Below are 21781 nucleotides of genomic sequence, written 5' to 3' on the forward strand. Positions count from 1 at the left end.
AGGAAACAAAAAATAGGAAACATTTTTTGAATTATGAACACATTTTAAAAAACGAAATATTTTATAAAATTCCTGAAAAATTTGGAAGCACAATTTTTTTGAATTTTGTGAGAACATTTTGAATATTAAAGTATTTCTTGAAGTTCTGAACATTTTTTAACATGTGAATATTTTTTCAAAATTTCAAGATATTTTGGAAGCAGTTTTTTTTTAAATTTTCGAAACAGACTTAAAATAGAAACGGTTTTTGATCTTCAGAACGATGTTTCAAAAGTGCGAACATTTTTTTATTTCCTGGGATATTTGAAAAAAAGAGAATTTTAATTTGTGAACAAAATTTAGAAAATGTACTTTTAGAAAAATGAACAATTGATGGAAAACACGAGCATTTTTAATTTTTTTGAACATGTAAGAAAAGGGGGGAAATATAGTAATGAAAATAATAGAAGAAAAACCTAAAACCCGAAAGTGGGCCATCCCATCTCACACGCTAGAGTTAGCTCCCAGTGCAATGAGCGACACATAGGATTTTCCATCGGATAGGAGCTCTCGTAAACGACATCCCTGGTGTTATTGGGATTTACCAATGTGCTGCAAATCTGCAACATATTTTCGTAGCCCAAAATATTGGCCTTTCATATTTCCTTCGGAAGGTGCTTGAGCTTATCCTGCATGTTATGGAGCTATATCTCGTTTATAGCGTGTATTGATTCGGTCTCGCCTGAAGCATTTTTGTAGCTACAGTTTCGATTCGTTACACAATTTGGCTGCAAACAAGAATTAGTTCTTTTCTCTTTCATTTTTCTGTTTCCCTTTGGTTTCTTCGGTTCTTTTTAGTTTTATTCATCATCTTCTGCTTACCTTTCTTGTTTTTGTTTTTCATTATTTTTTTTCTTTTTTCCTTTCGGTTTTCTTCATTTGTTTCTCGTTTTTAGTCGGTTTTCTTCATATTTTCTATGTTCCTTTTGATTTTATATATTTTTTATTTGATTTTATTTTGTTTTATTTACGTCCTTGTTGGGGTTTATTTAAACACGTGTCCATTTTTCCATGCACAGTTTACATTTTTTTTATACATCATGAACATTTTTTGTTATACGTTGTATACTTTTTGTATACATTTGGAATATTATTTTTATGCACATTTAAGATTTTTAAATACATTATTAATATTTTACAAATACAAATTTTCATTTTTTAGCACATGTCTACTTTTTCTCGGTACACAATGTACATTTTAAGCGTCGATGTGAACCATTACTTCATACACGTTCGATATTTTTAAATACTTGCTGTACATCTTTTAAAAATATATTTTTTTTCACTTTTTTAGAATACATTTTATTACACAAACTTTTATAAATGGTTCACGTAATACAAAACTTTTTAAATAAATGTACGTGAACCATTTAGAAAAATGTTTATTACCATTAAATATATTTTTTGTATACATCATGAACATTTTCCAAATACATGTTGTACATTTATTTAATGGTAATAAACTTTTTTTTCTAAACTACACAAACATTTTATTGCACTGTTTTAAACGTACAAACATTTTCCTGGAATGTGGGAACATTTCTTTAAAATGGCACGTAGATTCTAAAAGGTACGAAACTATGCAGAACATTTGATTACATTGTATACATAATATTTTTCAGAAATAAATTCCATATTTTTTTATGAAACTTATGAATATTATTTTAAGCTATTAACATTTTTAATTGCGCTTACATTTTTTATACCATGTTAACATTTTTTTAATTCCCGGCCTTAATTTTTTGATGCAAATTTATTTATTTCTAAATATTCATGAAAATATAAATAAATTGAAAAATAAGGACAAGACAAAAACAGGACATCATCATGGCAAACACACTTACTTACTAGGCCAGCCCATCACTGGCTCCTACCTCACGCCTCCCCTGGTTTTTTCTCCAGCATTCGCCACGACGACCACCACTATCCTCGGCAACTTTTTTAACACGGTATAAATGTAGACGTTTATACATACGTAAATAAACTCACCTCTATGAATGCACATATGCACATCTTGTCCTATAAGCACCCGCGAGATGCTGAGCCGATACATCATCTTGATATTGACGGCATCTTCGGCAACTTTGCCCACGGCGCGCTTGTTGAAAACGTGACGCTCCCAAACTAGGCGAGAAAACGTGAGCTGCCACAGCAAACAGTTTTGACGAGTGGAGCCGAACCGAATCTGGCTTGCGATTTTGAGAAGCAAAGTGGCACTGAACCGAAATTGTCACGGAATGATGTAGGAGCCGTACCGTACGCACAACAAATCTGCCACGCCGGTGACACGACAGTGGGGAGGGATAATGCGTGCATATGCTAAACTTGGCGCCAACACTTGCGCCCTTTTGAAAACCGCATACTTTTCACAAAAGTGGTATATATGCTGCCAGCTAGCTTAGCTCGTACGTTCGGCCTTGTATTTCTGAATGACAACGATGATGAAGTAACGAAAAGAATCGTGCTCTGGAAGCCTCATCGTCCTCTCAAGCATCATAGTAGTAGTAATGTTTGCGACCGGTAATGGATTGGAGCAGCAAGTATCCTGGGAATGTTGGGAATGTTAGAGCATCTTCAACAGCCGTCGAACGCGCCGCGCGTTAAAAATTACTTTGTCGCGCGCCCATCGCTTTGTTTGGTGTGGCGTGCAGCGCCACGCTAAAATGCAGCACGCGCGCAGCTTCAGTAGCGCGTAAAAATGCAGCGCGCACGACTCTCGCACAAACAACATATGCATTCCAAAACAGAAGCAAGAAGATCAAGCAGTCAAGACCTCCGGCCGCCCCACTCCATCCACTCCCTCGCCGTCGCCGGCGCCTCCCGGGGGCAAAGCTCGCGCGGAGCAGGCGGCGGCGGGGCTAGTTTCCGCGACGGGCGGCGCCTCGCGAGCGGGAAACTCTGGGCGGCGCGGCGGTGGGCGGCGGGTGGCGCAGCGGCGGGCGGAGGACGGCGGATGGCGGCGCGTCTGGGACTCCGGTGGGCAGCGTCTTCGCCTGCCTGTAGGCGCTGGTGGCGGATGTAAGGCGCCGGCTGCTGCTCGCTTTTGGGGAACAGATCCGCCCGGATCTGGCTTCCCTGCAGCGGCCGCGCCTTGCTCGCCGGCGATGGAACGCTGGGGCGGCGGCCCCAGGACGTGGTGGTGTCGTCGTGCACCTTCCTCACGGAGGTTGTCCAGCGGCAGCCTGCGAGGCGGTGGATTCGGGGCCCTTGCGCCCGGATCTGGTGGTGAGGCGGGCCGTCGGCCTGTGGCGGCGGTCCGGCAGAGGCGTTCCTGCTCCGGTCCGCCGGGGTGGCGTGGAGGTGCGTGGGGTCAGGGCAGCGGTGGTGCTGCCCTGCATGCTGGGCGGCCGCGGTCTCATCGGCGCCGTTGTGGAGGAAGGTGGGCTGCAGTGGTTTATGCAGCCAGTGGTGGTTGGCGGTGACGTGCTCCTTGTCTGCTTGGTCATGTGGCTGGGCGAGGATGGTCGGCATGATGCCGGAGACAGTTTGTTGGGCAAGCTGCGGTGATGATGGATTTGGTGAGCTCCGGGCGAAAGCCTAGCTCGATGTCGGTCGTTGCCGGCGTCGACGGTGTCCTCGGACGTCGTTCCCTCCTTGGAGGCGTCGTCGTGGGGCCCCTTCACCACCATTGTCGCCTCGGTCTCGGGCTCTTCGGATGAAAACCCAAGTTTCGACCTTGGTCGGAACGGGCGTCGGCGGCATTCTTGTCGCTTCCCTCTTGGGGGCGACGCCTTGGAGGTCTGGTCCTCGTCAGCTCGCGGTGGCTCGGGTGGCTTTGTGGGTTCTTCGTCGGCCAGGCGTGTGCACGGCCTCAGGGCCGGTGAGGAAGTCGGAGCGGCGGCTCCGAAGAACATTGTCGTGGAGTGTCTGATCTGGTCGCGTGGGCGGCAGCGTCATCAGCTCAGGTGGAGCGTGGCCTCGGGGCCGGCGGGGAAGTCGGAGCGACGGCTCCGGAGAGCATCTCTGTGCTGTGGAGTGTCGGTTCTAGTCGTGTGGACGGCGGAGTCGTCGACTCGTGTGGAGTGCGGCCTCGGGGCCGACGTGTGTGAGTTTTTTTTGTGGTTTGTAAGCCGGAGTGGCGGCTCCGGGTCGTGTCGTGGAGGGGCAACTCTGGTTGTTTGGGCAACAGGGGAGTCGGCTCGTTAGGGACGCAGCCTCGGGGCTGGTGTGTGTCGGTGTATTGGTTTTTGGCCAATTTTCCTTATAAATTGGTCAATTCTCTTCTTCTTAATGCAAAGCCAGAGCTCATGCTGTTTCCTCGAAAAAAAGAAGATCAAACACAAACAAAATAAATCAAAATAAATAGTTCAATTTCTTTATTACAACTCAAAACAAACAGTTTATCGTTCAATACAACAAACAGTTCAACAATACAACAAATAGTTCAACAATACAATATCGAAAGCACAAATCATGATGCTCTTTGTCGTCCATTCCATACCCACCACTCTTCAATGAGATCCTTCTAAAAATCATCATGCACTGCGGGACGTTGAATGGCATGATAGGAGGCAACAAAACGGGCCACCCTTTCAGCCCTCCGTCGCACTCGCACGGGATGTCCCAAGAGCTCATACTGAGAGTAGTCTACATCTTGGCCATGCTTATTCTCAATGATCATGTTATGCATGATCACACAAGCATGCATGATGTACCAAAGCATTTTTTGACCCCAAAATCTAGCCGGTCCTCTCACAATAGCAAGTTGGGCTTGCAGAATCCCAAAAGTTCTCTCCACATCTTTTCTAGCAGCCGTCTGAGCATTGTGAAAATCAAGATTTTTCTTACCTTCCGACTTTTTCAATGGCTTCACAAAGGTTTGCCACTTTGGATAGATGTCATCCGCTAGATAATAGCCATAGTTGTATGTACGGCCATTTGCTACAAACTGCACCGGTGGTAAATCACCATTTGCAATCTTATTCATCAGTGGTGACCGGTTGACAACATTGATGTCATTCAAAGATCCAGGCATTCCAAAGAATGCATGCCAAATCCAAGTCTCTTGATCGGCCACCGCTTCAAGGATTATAGTGGAACCCTTTTTTGGCCGTGGAATTGCCCATGACATGCCTTTGGACAATTCTTCCAACTCCAATGCATGGAATCTATTGAGCCAAGCATACCAGGAAAGCCGCGAGCTTTGTTCATCTCCAATAGCCTTGCGGCGTCTTCAGCATTGGGAGATCTCAAATACTCCTGGCCAAATACTTGCACAATTCCGACTGCGAAGCGCTTGACACACATGATGGCTTGGCTCTCACCCATAGCCAAGTGATCATCAACTAAATCAGCCGGGATACCGTATGCCAACATACGCAAAGCGGCTGTCACCTTCTGAATGGTTCTATGCCCGAGCTCTCCGGCGGCATTTCTCCTTTGCTGAAAAAACCGGTCATGACTCGCTAGTTTCTCTGCAATGCGCATGAACAACTCGGTGCTCATCCTAAACCGGCGACGAAAGTACGACTCCGGGTATGTAGGATTCTCCACGAAATAGTGCCTCATCAATCTGTTATGAGCATCAATCCTATCCCTCCAAATTTTCTGTCGACCCATAACCGAACCATCGTGCTTCGGTTTTTTATTGATGTGCATAGCTAGGATCATTGCAAGATCCTCCTCCTCTTCCATATCAAATTCTTCTTCGGAAGAATCATACGACGAACTCATCTACAATGTTCAATACGATGCTATAAAAACTACAATCAACATGCACCAAATTCATGAAGTTTGAGCAATACATACCTTGCAGGCGTTTTGTCGAACACCTTACGGACGCCGAGCGGCAGCGAGCGCCCGGGCGCTGTTCATCGGAGGGCGGACGCGCGCGAGGGGCGGCGGTGACTAGGGGAGGGGGGCGGAGGAAGCCGCCGCGGCGCGTGGATAGGCCGGGGAAGCGCCGGAACGGTCGCTGGATGACGCGGGCGGCGGCGGCGCCGCGGCTGGAGAGGGGGTTGAGTTGCGAGCGAGCGCGCGAGAGTACAACGCGCGGGAGCGGGCGCAGCAAATAAGCGGCGCGCGATGCAGTTTCGACCCGCGCGCTGAACTAGATATGCCGCGCGTGTGGTTTTTACGTGCCCGCTGGAGCCACTATATCGGTTGCGCGCGTGCTAAAATGGGCAATTGTGCGGCGCGGCGCTAGTTTGGCGCGGCTGTTGGAGATGCTCTAAGTAACATGCATGGTGACACCTGATTTACTTAGACGTTAAGTAGCCTCATCTACACATAGCTGTTAACCGATGACACGATGAATTATGAAACAATAATCATGAAATTAACGCAACGCAAAGCGCTGATTAACACTTAATTAACGTAGCTGCGCAGATTATGTTGCTTAGTTTGCCAAGGTGGGTGTCGGTCCGGCCGACCGGGGTGAACCACTGGGTTAACTGATCCGGATAACAACACAAACACGCGCACACAGAACACCGGGCACAAGCCACACACGTTAATCAACCTCTGAATTAAGCAGCTAGCTTAAGCAAGCAATCCGCGACGCACGCCAACACAGACGCCACGGCTGTGTCCCCGGCCGACAGGGCTAACTGACGACCGGCGGATCTATGGACGGTGCATCTCCGGGCGACCGGCCGTACGTTAACTAACCCCGCCTTCATAATTTAATCCCTCCTGCTGCTGCGCCTGCATGCATCTATCCGCTGTTAGCTCTACGTGCCTCTCACTGTAGGCTACTGGTCAGGCACGAGAGGATAAACAAAAACGCACTCCAAATAATCACAGGCTCAGTGATCGATGCTGCTCCAGTCTCAGATCATGTGCTCCCATAATTAGACTGCCAGTTCTATCGATGCATCATGGGTACTTACAGTACTTCAAAAAGAAGATGAGTTTACCATGTACAGTATTAAGCTGTGATGTGCCCATTTATAGGGCGGTTATAATTAAACAAGCGAGGACAGATCCATGTGGATGCATCGACACTGTAGTAGTAGTATATATGAATGAGCACTGGACATGTAGAAAGTAGAATCACCGAGGGACGACGGGAATTTGCCTGTCTACCGCGAATGCTTAATTGAAAGGCTCGCCAGGCCGCCGGAGCAGGTACATGAAGTACCGGCTGGCCGGCGGGCGGGCGAGCGATTTATGAGGCCGGCATCGGTGCATGAGAGAGAGATGGCGACGGATGGGCCGGGAGACACGCGTCCGTGGAGCCTGCCCGTTTTACTCGTGCACCTGACGGCAGCATCCTGCAATATCGTCGGTGTATGGTGTCCACCGCACATGCCCGGACTACCGGCCGGTACCGTGCATGTGAATGCCGGGAAACTGTCAAATTCTGAGCTAAAGAGTTACGAGGTAATGCTGCTGCATGCTGCCCATGCTCGTAGCTGCACGCTCACATGATGCCCCGATGGATTTTACTAGCAGGGGATGACTATCGCCGCGACGCCAAAATAACTATTTTGAATTTTGTTTGTTAACAGAACCCACATACACTTATCTTTATGATAGTAGGCATGTATATCCTATCTTTATGAGCACATTTGAAAGACTGAACCGATACATACCTCCGTAGTCGACAGGAACATCTCCTCCTATTAAGTACGCATCCACAAAAGACCTGAAATAAATTCAGGAAACTACAAGCACCGATGACATTGTAATACTTAAACTCTAGTGCGCTAGGAATATCACCGTCGTTCTAACGATCCAACCATGAATTGGTTCACCTGTTTTTAACTTATTATAAGAGAAGTTAGGGTGAAACGATTTCGTTTTGAAACTTCTACAAGGTCTAATCCTTTTGTCTATCACCATACATGATGATGGTGGGATTAACAAAACAGACCCCACTAGTCAGGGACCATTTGACGGGAGGGGCTGGCAACTGTGAATATTTTAGATGGCAAGTTTAATTGTATGAGATGGCATGGCAAATTCTTCAAAAACACGTGGCAATTTCTGGAAAGGAGAAAAAATTGCAACAATAAAGAACAAGATTTGCCATCTCCTACCAGATAAAGTTGCCACACATAGAAAATCATTTGCTTGGCATCCCCTCCCAACTGACGTTCATTAGTTATCATTTCCGTAACAAAATATCGCCCCGCTCAACGACCATAGACCACGATCCATATCCGCTGACCCGGCTTACGTGGGTACCGCCATTGACCCCAACGGTAGGCCACTAACCCTATCGCCACAGGAGGCAACGATACACGCTTGCAAAGAGGTAAGTTGTGGGGCTGCGGATGGACACCGCAAGCGGCCCAGCCGAGCACTCCTCTTTATTCATTCCACGATCTGAAGAGAACCCCCCCTCCCCCCTCTCTCTCTGATTCCTCTCAGATCTCTCCCTTTTGCGACTTTTTTGGTAGAGCATGCCTCACCTATGTAGGTTAAGGCAATGTCCTCCGATTCCACCAATTTTTTTGACTGAATGTCGTTGTTTTTTATGTATGTATTTTTAGCACTAGATGAAACCCTAATTTCCTCATTTTCTCAAAATTTCACGCATTCATGTAAGTTCCTATCCATTGGTTAGTTTGTTTTAGGTGTGAGTCTATAACAAATGTGTGATAGATTTATCTATATGCATTGACATGGATTTGAGATAGAAATTTTATTTAGTGTTGGATACAAAATAGGCACGTGTGATGCAAGCAATTTTTTTGCATGGTTTAGCTACACACTTGACCGAAGTATCTTCATCACTTGGAGGTTCTTTCAGGCGCAATAGTAGGATCCGAACCAACTTCTGGCGCCTCCACTCTTTGCTCCATCACCGGAGATTCAACAATCTCGTCAAATTGTATTGTCCTCCCACTCACCTCTTTCGCAAGAAACTCTTTCTTAAGAAATACTCCATTCTTAACGACTCACACTTTGCCTTCGGTACGGTGGTAGAAGTAATACCCAGTGGTATCCTTGGGATAACCAACAAAGTAGCATTTGTCTGATTTAGGATCAAGCTTGTTTGCTTGTAAACATTTTACATAAATATTGCAACTCCAAATTTTAAGAGAAGAAAAGTTAAGCTTATTTTCATTTCAAATCTCATATGGTGTCGTTTCAATAGACTTTGACGGTGCTCTATTAAGTGTAAAAGCATTGTTTCTAAAGCATAACCCCAAAAAGATAATGTCAATTTAGTTAATGATATCATCGATCTAACCATGTCTAACAAGGGTTGATTACGTCTCTTGGACACTCCATTCCTCCATGGTGTTCTGGGTGGCACAAGTTGAGAAACAATTCCACAAGTATTCAGATGCTTCTTAAACTCATAACTCAAATACTCTCCTCCACGATCTGATCGCAGAAATTTGATTTTATTGTTACGTGATTTTTCTACTTTGTTCTGCAATTCTTTGGAATTTTTAAATGTTTCATACTTTTGTCTCATTAAGGATATAAAGTAGAGAAATAATCCGAGAAGGTAACAAAGTAGAGAAATCCACTGTGTGCTGGTATACTCATCGGACCACATACATCTGAATGAATTATTTCCAACAAGTCACTCGCTCATTCCATATGGCCCGTGAACGGCGTCTTAGTCAATTTTCCCATCAGAAAAGATTCGCAATTATCAAATGATTCAAAATCGAATGAATCCGAAAGTGCATCGCTGTGGAGCTTCTTTAGTGCCTCACTTAGTAGATCTCTCCTTGCCGCACCCCCGAGCGTGCGCCAGCGCTATAGCAACAAACAACCATATAAACCACGATCGTTGCACGGAGACTTGCACAAGAGGAAGAGTAGGCCGGGTGGGAGCATGAGTGTTCAGGCCGCACTATGGAGTAGACGAGAGAGAGAGAGAGTTGTGCTTCTCCGTTGACGCCGGTGGCTTGAAAATGGAGATGTGTGTGTGGTGCTCCATCGGGATGGAAATGGGGGTCGACGGGGATTCCTGAACAAGGATAAGGTCGCCTCTCCCCCCCCCACCCACCCACCGAGTGAAAACGATAAGATTAGCGTCGTTCGCGCGACGCGTGCCATGGAGCAAACAGGGAAAATATTAGGTGCTCCCAAACCTTAGAGACTACGATGATACGAGTTTCTGGGTCATTGGATTTCAGATCCAACGGCGTCTGAGCAACTTCTGTATTTTTTTAACGGCCACGTGGGGGGAACTTCCACACTTGAATATATTGCATCAAGTACCTAGTTTACAGAGGAGATTACAATTCATAGCAAATCACTCAATAGAAGGAATTCTAGAAGAGAGAAAAGCAAGCCACTTCCTAGCATTATCTCTATGTTCCAACTTCTTAAAGCGGTAGATCCAGAGAGAACAAACAACAACAATGTTCAAACCTCCAGGGAGCTTCTATATTTGTGTGCAATTCTCAAATTCTTTGAGTAACATTTTTTTTGGCAAAAAGTTTCAGACCTCTAGCAAGCTATTGGATCTCAGATCCAACAACTCCCAGAAGCTCGTATCACCGTAGCATATAAGGTGCGAGAGCACGTGATATTCTCCCGGAGCAAACGTTACGGAGTTGCGCAACCAGAGCTCAAGCCAGACTTTTTGGCGGATCTGGTTCGTATTTGTGGTAACGAACAACTCCCTCTCTTAGTGGGGGGGGGATTTAACATTATCAGAAGAAAAGAGGAAAAGAATAATGAAAATTTTGACGGCCGATGGTCGTTTATGTTCAACACTATTATCGAAAGCTTGGATCTCGGAGAGATAGAGCTCTCGGGTAGGAAATTCACTTGGGCTAATTCGTTACCGATTCCGACATTTGAGAAACTTGACCGTGTTCTATCAAGTGTCGAATGGGAACAGAAGTTTCCTTTGGTAACTGTGCGGGCATTGACACGAGGTGTCTCGGATCATACACCGTTACTAGTCGACTCCGGAGTTCAAACTTTTGTGGGCAACAAGAACATTTTCTCGTTTGAACTTGCCTGGTTTGAAAGAGAAGGGTTCCTCGAGTTGTTAGCTCGGGAGTGGGCTAAAGACTCAGGAGGAAGGACGCCTATCGAGCGATGGCAATGCAAGATTCGTCATCTCCGAAGGTTCCTTCATGGTTGGGCTAAGCACACGCATGGAATTTATAAGGCGGAGAAGGAGAGACTTCTTCTACTTATTCAAAACCTTGAAGTTAAAGCAGAAACTTCTATCTTGGATTCCAGTGAGTTGGAAACAAAGATAGAGGCGGAGATGCGACTTAAAAAGCTTCTTCGCGAGGAGGAATTGAAGTGGGCGTTGCGAGCTAAGGTTCGCAAAATAGTACAAGGCGAGGATAATACTCAATTCTTTCATATGATTGCTAATGGGAAGCATCGTAAAAAGAGAATTTTCCAACTAGAACAAGACGAAGGGACGATAGTTGGTCAAGACAATCTGAAAGTTTACATTACCAATTATTATAAGGAGTTGTTTGGTCCCCCGGAAGAGAATTTTGTGTCGTTAGATGAGTCTAGGTTTGAGGATGTTCCTCAACTTGAGACTGCCGAGAATGAGCTCCTGGCTGCTTCTTTCTCGGAGAAAGAGGTGTTTGAGGCCATTGCACAAATGGAGAATAATAAGGCTCCAGGACCGGATGGGTTTCCGGCGGAGTTCTACAAAAAGTGCTGACATTTTATCAAGGGAGATTTGATGCCCATGTTTCAGGAGTTTTTTGAGGGACAGCTTCAGTTGTTTAAGCTGAATTTTGGGATGATAACTCTTCTTCCTAAGAAGACAGAGGCTGCTCGCATTGAGCAGTTCAGGCCTATATGTCTGCTTAATGTGAGTTTCAAAATCTTCACCAAGGTCGAGACGAACAGATTTACGCAGATTGCGCACTCTGTAGTTCATCCGTCCTAGACTGCTTTCATGCCTGATAGAAACATCCTTGAAGGGGTTGTTGTCTTGCATGAAATGCTCCATGAGATCCACTCAAAAAAACTTGATGGCATAGTTTTTAAAGTGGATTTTGAAAAAGCATATGATAAAGTTAAATGGCCTTTCCTTCAACAAGCTTTGCGTATGAAAGGTTTTGATCCGGCCTGGAGAAACCAGATTGATTCCTTTACACAAAAAGGGAGTGTCGGGATTAAGGTGAATGACGACATTGGACACTATTTCCAAACACACAAGGGGCTAAGGCAAGGAGACCCGATGTCACCGATCCTGTTAACATAGTGGCTGATATGCTGACTATTTTAATAGGTCGGGCAAAGGATGCAGGGCAGGTAGGTGGCCTGGTTCCACATCTAGTTGACAGCAGGATTTCCATTCTTTAGTATGCTGATGATACTATCATCTTTATGGAGCACGACTTGGCGAAAGCAAGAAACATGAAGCTGCTGTTATGCTTATTTGAACAATTGTCTGGGCTCAAAATCAACTTCCACAAGAGCGAATTGTTTTGCTTCGGAAGAGCAAATGATGACCAGGAGACATATAAACAATTGTTCGGATGTGAACTGGGCTCATTACCATTTAGGTACTTAGGTATACCCATTCATCATCGTAAGCTGACCAACATTGAGTGGAAATGCATCGAGGATCGTTTTGAAAAGAAACTGAGTTGTTGGAAAGGGAAGCTCATGTCATACGGAGGACGATTGATTCTGGTTAATTCGGTCCTTACCAGTATGCCTATGTTTCTCTTATCCTTTTTCCTGGTCCCGGTGGGTGTCAGGAAAAGGTTAGATTTCTACCGATCTCGATTCTTTTGGCAGAGTGATGAGCTTAAACGAAAGTATAGGCTTGCTAAGTGGGATATAGTCTGAAGGAAATATGCCCTAGAGGCAATAATAAAGTTATTATTTATTTCCTTATATCATGATAAATGTTTATTATTCATGCTAGAATTGTATTATCCGGAAACATAATACTTGTGTGAATACATAGACAAACTAAACGTCACTAGTGTGCCTCTACTTGACTAGCTCGTTAATCAAAGATGGTTATGTTTCCTAACCATAGACATGTGTTGTCATTTGATTAACGGGATCACATCATTAGGAGAATGATGTGATTGACATGACCCATTCCATTAGCTTAGCACCCAATCGTTTAGCATGTTGCTATTGCTTTCTTCATGACTTATACATGTTCCTATGACTATGAGATTATGCAACTCCCGTTTGCTGGAGGAACACTTTATGTGCTACCAAACGTCACAACGTAACTAGGTGATTATAAAGGATCTCTACAGGTGTCTCCAAAGGTACATGTTGGGTTGGCGTATTTCGAGATTAGGATTTGTCACTCCGATTGTCGAAGAGGTATCTCTGGGCCCTCTCGGTAATGCACATCACATAAGCCTTGCAAGCATTGCAACTAATGAGTTAGTTGCGAGATGATGCATTACGAAACGAGTAAAGAGACTTGCCGGTAACGAGATTGAACTAGGTATTGAGATACCGACGATCGAATCTCGGGCAAGTAACATATCGATGACAAAGGGAACAAAGTATGTTGTTATGCGGTCTGATCGATAAAAGATCTTCGTAGAATATGTGGGAGCCAATATGAGCATCCAGGTTCCGCTATTGGTTATTGACCGGAGACATGTCTCGGTCATGTCTACATTGTTCTCGAACCCGTAGGGTCCGCACGCTTAACGTTACGATGACAGTTTCATTATGAGTTTATATATTTTGATGTACCGAAGTTTGTTCGGAGTCCCGGATGTGATCACGGACATGACGAGGAGTCTCAAAATGGTCGAGACATAAAGATTGATATATTGGACGGCTATATTCGGACACCGGAAGTGTTCCGGATGATTTCAGAGAAAACCGGAGTGCCGGAGGGTTACCGGACCCCCCCCGGGAGAAGTAATGGGCTTTATGGGCCCTAGTGGAGAGAGAGAGGGGCGGCCAGGGTGGGCCGTGTGCCCCCTCCCCCTCTGGTCCGAATTGGACTAGGAGAAGGGGGCGGCGTCCCCCTTTCCTTCTCCCTCTCCCCCTTCCTTTTCCCCTCCTAGTAGGAGTAGGAAAGAGGGCAGTCCTACTCATACTAGGAGGAGGACTCCTCCTCCTTGGCGCGCCCCCAGGGCCGGCCGGCCTCCCCCTTGCTCCTTTATATACGGGGGCAGGGGGGCATCTCTAGACACACAAGTTGATCTTCAAGATCGTTTTCTTAGCCGTGTGCGGTGCCCCCCTCCACCATAGTCCTCGATAATATTGTAGTGGTGCTTAGGCGAAGCCCTGCGATAGTAGAACATCAAGATTGTCACCATGCCGTCGTGCTGATGGAACTCTTCCCCGACACTTTGCTGGATCAGAGTCCGGGGATCGTCATCGAGCTGAACGTGTGCTAGAACTCGGAGGTGTCGTAGTTTCGGTGCTTGATCGGTCGGGCCGTGAAGACGTACAACTACATCAACCGCGTTGTCATAACGCTTCCGTTGTCGGTCTACGAGGGTACGTAGACTACACTCTCCCCTCTCGTTGCTATGCATCACCATGATCTTGCATGTGCGTAGGAAAATTTTGAAATTACTACATTCCCCAATAGTGGTTTCGATCCTGGGACCTGATGTTGTGCACGAGTAGAACACAAGTGAGTTGTGGGCGATATAAGTCATACTGCTTACCAGCATGTCATACTTTGGTTCGGCGGTATTGTTGGATGAAGCGGCCCGGAACGACATTACGCGTACGCTTACGCGAGACTGGTTCTACCGACGTGCTTTGCATACAGGTGGCTGGCGGGTGTCAGTTTCTCCAATTTTAGTTGAACCGAGTGTGGTTACGCCCGGTCCTTGCGAAGGTTAAAACAACACCAACTTGACAAACTATCGTTGTGGTTTTTGATGCGTAGGTAAGATTGGTTCTTACTTAAGCCCGTAGCAGCCACATAAAAATTGCAACAAACAAAGTAGAGGACGTCTAACTTGTTTTTGCAGGACATGTTGTGATGTGATATGGTCAAGACATGATGCTAAATTTTATTGTATGAGATGACCATGTTTTGTAACCGAGTTATCGGCAACTGGCAGGAGCCATATGGTTGTCGCTTTATTGTATGCAATGCAATCGCGATGTAATGCTTTACTTTATCACTAAGCGATAGCGATAGTCGTAGAAGCATAAGATTGGCGAGACAACAAAGATGCTACGATGGAGATCAAGCTGTCGCGCCAGTGACGATGGTGATCATGACGGTGCTTCGAAGATGGAGATCAAAAGCACAAGATAATGATGGCCATATCATATCACTTATATTGATTGCATGTGATGTTTATCTTTTATGCATCTTATCTTGCTTTGATTGACGGTAGCATTTTAAGATGATCTCTCACTAATTATCAAGAAGTGTTCTCCCTGAGTATGCACCGTTGCGAAAGCTCTTCGTGCTGAGACACCACGTGATGATCGGGTGTGATAGGCTCTACGTTCAAATACAACGGGTGCAAAACAGTTGCACACGCGGAATACTCCGGTTATACTTGACGAGCCAAGCATATACAGATATGGCCTCGGAACACGGAGACCAAAAGGTCGAGCGTGAATCATATAGTAGATATGATCAACATAGTGATGTTCACCAATGAAACTACTCCAGCTCACGTGATGATCGAACATGGTTTAGTTGATTTGGATCACGTGATCACTTAGAGGATTAGAGGGATGTCTATCTAAGTGGGAGTTCTTTAAGTAAATTAACTTAACTTAAATTTATCATGAAACTTAGTACCTGATTAGTATCTTGCTTGTTTATGTTTGATTGTAGATAGATGGCTCGTGCTGTTGTTCCGTTGAATTCTAATGCGTTCCTTGAGAAAGCAAAGTTGAAAGATGATGGTAGCAATTACACGGACTGGGTCCATAACTTGAGGATTATCCTCATTGCTGCACAGAAGAATTATGTCCTGGAAGCACCGCTGGGTGCCAGGCCTACTGCAGGAGCAACGCCGGATGTTATGAACGTCTGGCAGAGCAAAGCTGATGACTACTCAATAGTTCAGTGTGCCATTCTTTACGGCTTAGAATCGGGACTTCAACGATGTTTTGAACGTCATGGAGCATATGAGATGTTCCAGGAGTTGAAGTTAATATTTCAAGCAAATGCCCGGATTGAGAGATATGAAGTCTCTAATAAGTTCTATAGCTGCAAGATGGACGAGAACAGTTCTGTCACTGAGCATATACTCAAAATGTCTGGGTATAATAATCACTTGATTCAATTGGGAGTTAATCTTCCGGATGATTGCGTCATTGACAGAATTCTCCAATCACTTCCACCTAGCTACAAGAGCTTCGTGATGAACTATAATATGCAAGGGATGGTTAAGACAATTCCCGAGCTCTTCGCAATGCTGAAAGCTGCGGAGGTAGAAATCAAGAAGGAGCATCAAGTGTTGATGGTCCACAAGACCACTAGTTTCAAGAAAAAGGGCAAAGGGAAGAAGAAGGGGAACTTCAGAAAGAACAGCAAGCAAATTGCTGCTCAGGAGAAGAAACCCAAATCTGGACCTAAGCCTGAAACTGAGTCCTTCTACTGCAAGCAGACTGGTCACTGGAAGCGGAACTGCCCCAAGTATTTGGCGGATAAGAAGGATGGCAAAGTGAAAGGTATATATGATATACATGTTATTGATGTGTACCTTACTAATGCTCGCAGTAGCACCTGGGTATTTGATACTGGTTCTGTTGCTAATATTTGCAACTCGAAACAAGGACTACAGATTAAGCGAAGATTGGCTAAGGACGAGGTGACGATGCGCGTGGGAAATGGTTCCAAAGTCGATGTGATCGCGGTCGGCACGCTACCTCTACATCTACCTTCGGGATCAATATTAGACCTAAATAATTGTTATTTGGTGCCGGCGTTGAGCATGAACATTATATCTGGATCTTGTTTGATGCGAGACGGTTATTCATTTAAATCACAGAATAATGGTTGTTCTATTTATATGAGTAATATCTTTTATGGTCATGCACCCTTGAAGAGTGGTCTATTCTTATTAAATCTCAATAGTAGTGACACACATATTCATAATGTTGAAGCCAAAAGATGCAGAGTTGATAATGATAGTGCAACTTATTTGTGGCACTGCCGTTTAGGTCATATCGGTGTAAAGCGCATGAAGAAACTCCATACTGATGGACTTTTGGAACCACTTGATTATGAATCACTTGGCACTTGTGAACCGTGCCTTATGGCAAGATGACCAAAACACCGTTCTCCGATACTATGGAGAGAGCAACAGATTTGTTGGAAATCATACATACAGATGTATGTGGTCCGATGAATGTTGAGGCTCGTGGCGGATATCGTTATTTCTCATCTTCACAGATGACTTAAGCAGATATGGGTATATATACTTAATGAAACATAAGTCCGAAACATTTGAAAAGTTCAAAGAATTTCAGAGTGAAGTTGAAAATCATCGTAACAAGAAAATAAAATTCCTATGATCTGATCATGGAGGAGAATATTTGAGTTATGAGTTTGGTGTACATTTGAAACAATGCGGAATAGTTTCGCAACTCATGCCACCCGGAACACCACAGCGTAATGGTGTGTCCGAACATCGTAATCGTACTTTACTAGATATGGTGCGATCTATGATGTCTCTTACTGATTTACCGCTATCGTTTTGGGGTTATGCTTTAGAGACGGCCGCATTCACGTTAAATAGGGCACCATCAAAATCCGTTGAGACGACGCCTTATGAACTGTGGTTTGGTAAGAAACCAAAGTTGTCATTTCTGAAAATTTGGGGTTGCGATGCTTATGTGAAAAAACTTCAACCTGATAAGCTCGAACCCAAATCAGATAAATGTGTCTTCATAGGATATCCAAAACAAACTATTGGATACACCTTCTATCACAGATCCGAAGGCAAGACTTTTGTTGCTAAATTCGGAAACTTTCTAGAGAAGGAGTTTCTCCCGAAAGAAGTGAGTGGGAGGAAAGTAGAACTTGATGAGGTAACTATACCTGCTCCCTTATTGGAAAGTAGTACATCACAGAAACCGGTTTCTGTGACACCTACACCAATTAGTGAGGAAGCTAATGATGATGATCATGAAACTTCAGAACAAGTTACTACTGAACCTCGTAGATCAACCAGAGTAAGATCCGCACCAGAGTGGTACGGTAATCCTGTTCTGAAAGTCATGCTACTAGATCATGATGAACCTACGAACTATGAAGAAGCGATGGTGAGCCCAGATTCCGCAAAATGGCTTGAAGCCATGAAATCTGAGATGGGATCCATGTATGAGAACAAAGTATGGACTTTGGTTGACTTGCCCAAAGGTCGGCAAGCAATTGAGAATAAATGGATCTTCAAGAAGAAGACTGACGCTGACGGTAATGTTACTGTCTACAAAGCTCGACTTGTCGCAAAAAGGTTTTCGACAAGTTCAAGGGATTGACTACGATGAGACCTTCTCACCTGTAGCGATGCTCAAGTCTGTCCGAATCATGTTAGCAATTGGCGCATTTTATGATTATGAAATTTGGCAGATGGATGTCAAAACTGCATTCCTGAATGGATTTCTGGAAGAAGAGTTGTATATGATGCAGCCGGAAGGTTTTGTCGATCCAAAGGGAGCTAACAAAGTGTGCAAGCTCCAGCGATCAATTTATGGACTGGTGCAAGCCTCTCGGAGTTGGAATAAACGCTTTGATAATGTGATCAAAGCATTTGGTTTTGTACAGACTTTTGGAGAAGCCTGTATTTACAAGAAAGTGAGTGGGAGCTCTGTAGCATTTCTGATATTATATGTAGATGACATATTACTAATCGGAAATGATATAGAATTTCTGGATAGCATAAAGGGATGCTTGAATAAGAGTTTTTCAATGAAAGACCTCGGTGAAGCTGCTTACATATTGGGCATTAAGATCTATAGAGATAGATCAAAACGCTTAATTGGACTTTCAGAAAGCACATACATTGACAAAATTTTGAAGAAGTTCAAAATGGATCAAGCAAAGAAAGGATTCTTGCCTGTGTTACAAGGTGTGAAATTGAGTAAGACTCAATGCCCGACCACTGCAGAAGATAGAGAGAAAATGAAAGATGTTCCCTATGCTTCAGCCATAGACTCTATCATGTATGCAATGCTGTGTACCAGACCTGATGTATGTCTTGCTATAAGTCTAGCAGGGAGGTACCAAAGTAATCCAGGAGTGGATCACTGGACAGCGGTCAAGAACATCCTGAAATACCTGAAAAGGACTAAGGATATGTTTCTCGTATATGGAGGTGACAAAGAGCTCATCATAAATGGTTACGTTGATGCAAGCTTTGACACTGATCCGGACGATTCTAAATCGCAAACCGGATATGTGTTTACATTAAACGGTGGAGCTGTCAGTTGGTGCAGTTCGAAACAAAGCATTGTTGCGGGATCTACATGTGAAGCGGAGTACATAGCTGCTTCGGAAGCAGCAAACGAAGGAGTCTGGATGAAGGAGTTCATATCCGATTATAGGTGTCATACCTAGTGCATCGGGTCCAATGAAAATCTTTTGTGACAATACTGGTGCAATTGCCTTGGTGTAGCGACCAGACCTCAAACAGTCTGATCTCTGTGCTCCGGGTCATCCCTGGATCAGTAATGCTGACACCACACAGTACTCGGAGGATTTATAGCAGAGTAGCAATCACACACTTATTACATCGAGTGTCTCAAAAGAGAACTTATTATAATAAATATGGCTTAAGGCCATCTAATTACGATAACAACGGAAGGCTTGGAAGATAAGTGAGTCCATCAACTCCAACGGCATCACTGAGTATAGAACCATGACCTAAAAACTCCTTAATCGTCGTCTGAAAAGTCGGCAACATTAACGTTGCAGCCCGGAACGGGTCAGCACATGGAATATGCTGGCAAGGTAACACATAGAGAGTAATGGAATGCAACAGCTATACTATATGCATATTTGGCTGGTGGAAAGCTCTATGGTTACAGTTTTGCATAAAGCCAATTTTTCCCTACTTCAAAGGAATAGATTTAATTACTATCATGGTGGTTGTTAAACATTGAGAATGGTTGACAGCATTCTCAATCCCAATTAAGTAACATCATTAAAACCCCACAAATTAATTTAGAGTAACATGTTGAGATTCACATGATAATCCAGGTACTAGATACTCAAGATGTCCATAACCGGGGACACGGCTAACCATGATTAGTTTGTTACACTCTGCAGAGGTTTGCGCACTTTTCCCCACAAGACTCGATCGCCTCCGTTTGGTTTCTCGCACTACATGGTGTTTGAGAAACGGATGACCGAGACACAGTCTTTCAGAAGCGCTAGCACCTTACGATGGATAGACCGGTACACCTACTTTCCCCTACATCTGCTAGTCTACCCTGTAAGAGTTTGCACAACTTAGTCAACTATGCCAGAGCCCATAATGGCTTGTGGCTGCACACGGAAGTTTCTAGTATGAATAATCTCATGATCCCTTTGGCCTGGGTGGCGTCCAAAAGAAAACAGGCAAGTCCTGGAATCCCCAGGTGCCTCAATCCACCCAGATGTGTGTTAGGTTGCCACCTTAGATAAACCCTTAATTATCAATCTCACATCTGTCATGGATATCACTCACCCAATCCACGTCTACTAGCATAGCATGGCATAATAAGCAAACGTAGAAGTAACTCCCAAAGGTTTGATAATAAGCAGGTAATAGGTACTACCTCATCTACTTCCCATCCCACAATTTAATTAGATCCTAATCATGCAGTGTGTGAGGATTGATCTAATGCAATAAAACTGGGTTGTAGAAAAGGTATGATCAAAGTGTTACTTGCCTTGCTGATGATCCGCGTAACCTAGAGATTCGAAGTAACAGGCGGCGCACTCCGGGTATTCTATCGCAGACAAACAACAAGCATACAATAAGTACTCATCTAATGCACAGGTAAAACTCAAATAGAAGATCTAACCAGAAAGTTCAACTTAAGAACCCTGGTTTGCAAAAAGAATCAAATCGAACGAAGCAAAAGAAATCAAACGGCGAAAGAAAACAACTTCATTTTAGTAATCTGGATCTAGGGCAAATTTTCCAGTAGCAACAACATGTTTAAGTTGATTATTCGGAAAGAGGGTTTCTAGACGAAACTCCAGGCGCTTGAATCGCCTGATTCCGATAAACGAGCTAAAAGTTATACTAAAACGAAAATCGGATCAGAAATCGCGATCAGAAAATAACCGCGAAAAATTCGACGAAAAAGAAAAACGACGAACAGATTTTTTTTAAACAGCATGGAAAACGAGGCGGCGGCGAACCTCGGGCGGCGGCGGCGGCTGGGCTCTCTCTCGGCTCGGGCCTCGGGCGCCTTATAAAGGCCCCGACCAGGGAGTCCTGGCCGAGTACGGCCCGTAGTCGGTTCCGGGTTTTTTTTTTAAATAATTCCGCTCGGAAGAAAAATAAAAAAATACTAAACGGACTCCAAAAATCACGAAATAAATTTTTCCAGGTTTCTAAAATCAAGCCCGATAAAGTGAACATTTATCTGGGCCCAAACTACAACTTTGAAAAACGCGCATTTTTCCTAAATTCAATTAAAAATACCGAAAAACTCCAAAATAAAACTTATTTGATTTTTTTATTAAATCCTCAATATTTCTATATTTTGGGAAAGTCATTTTATTCCCTCTCTCATATTTTTGTAATAGAAATAATTGATGATAAAATAAATAAAATCAAATGATCCTGTTTACATAATTTGAGAAAAATCAAATATGTAAATAACGAAATCCCCAACTCTCTCCGTGGGTCCTTGAGTTGCTTAGGATTTTCTAGGATCAAAACCAAAAGCAAAATAAAATATGATATGCATGATGATCTAATGT

Source organism: Triticum urartu, chromosome 4 (assembly GCF_003073215.2).
Source record: "Triticum urartu cultivar G1812 chromosome 4, Tu2.1, whole genome shotgun sequence".
NCBI lineage: Eukaryota > Viridiplantae > Streptophyta > Magnoliopsida > Poales > Poaceae > Triticum > Triticum urartu.